The sequence below is a fragment of the Arachis hypogaea genome, chromosome 2, assembly GCF_003086295.3.
Source record: "Arachis hypogaea cultivar Tifrunner chromosome 2, arahy.Tifrunner.gnm2.J5K5, whole genome shotgun sequence".
Classification (NCBI taxonomy): Eukaryota; Viridiplantae; Streptophyta; class Magnoliopsida; order Fabales; family Fabaceae; genus Arachis; species Arachis hypogaea.
This window is the reverse complement of record NC_092037.1, coordinates 14,477,797-14,478,877: the sequence shown is the minus strand read 5'-3', so window position 1 is coordinate 14,478,877 and position 1,081 is coordinate 14,477,797. Positions and strand designations below refer to the sequence as shown.

General features: G+C 37.2%; 1 non-coding gene across 1 annotated transcript; it reads left to right on the top strand.

Moving 5' to 3' along the window:
• Nucleotides 1–594: 594 nt before the first annotated feature.
• On the top strand, nucleotides 595–703 carry LOC112763999 (small nucleolar RNA R71). Its single transcript, XR_003182975.1, has one exon. It is a non-coding gene; the product is annotated as a small nucleolar RNA R71 (small nucleolar RNA).
• The last annotated feature ends 378 nt before the right edge of the window (nucleotides 704–1,081 follow it).

Here is a 1,081-nt window from a genome sequence, read left to right as displayed (position 1 = left end):
AGACTATAGTGACTAAGTCAAAAAGGGTCTGATTAGGAGTCTCCATGTTCCCTTGAGAAGATGGGAATGGTGGTCTGTTGTTAAACCTATTTAGGTTCCTTCCAACTTGATTATTATTGAAGCCTTACTGAGGCTTCTGTTGATCCTTTCATGAAAGGTTAGGGTGATTCCTCCATGAAGGATTGTAGGTGTTTTCATAGGGTTCTCCCATGTAATTCACCTCCTCCATGGTAAGTTGATCAGGATCATAATCTTCTACTTCAAAAGAAGCTTCCTGAGTACTGTCAGTTGTAGTTTGCATTCCAGTCAAATGCTGAGAGATCATATTAACCTGTTGGGTCAAGATCTTGTTCTGAGCCAATATGGCATTCAGAGTATCAACTTCAAGAACTCCTTTCTTCTGAGAGATCCCATGGTTTATAGGATTTCTTTCAGAAGTGTACATGAATTGGTTGTTTGCAACCATCTCAATGAGTTCTCTTGCTTCTACAGGCATTTTCTTCAAGTGGAGTGATCCACCTGCAGAGCTATCCAATGAGATTTTGGACATCTCAGACAGACCATCATAGAACACGCCTATGATAGACCATTCTAAGAGCATGTTAGGAGGACATCTCATGATCAGTTGCTTGTATCTTTCCCAAGCTTCATAGAGGGATTCACCTTCTTTTTGTCTGAAGGTTTGAACTTCTACTATAATTTTTCTCATCCTTTGAGGGGGAAAGAATTTAGCTAGGAAAGTATTAACCAGCTTTTTCCAAGAATCTAGACTCTCTTTTGGTTGAGAATCCAACCATATCTTAGCTCTGTCTCTTATAGCAAAGGAAAAAAAGCATAAGTTTGTAGACTGATGAGCGGATAATTTATACCCTTTTGGCATTGTTTTTACATAGTTTTTATTATGTTTTATTTAATTTTTATTATATTTTTATTATTTTTTATGCAAAAATCACATTTCTGGACTTTACTATGAGTTTGTGTGTTTTTCTGTGATTTCAGGAATTTTCTGGCTGAAATTGAGGGACCTGAGCAAAAATCTGATTCAGAGGCTGAAAAAAGACTGCAAATGCTGTTGGATTCT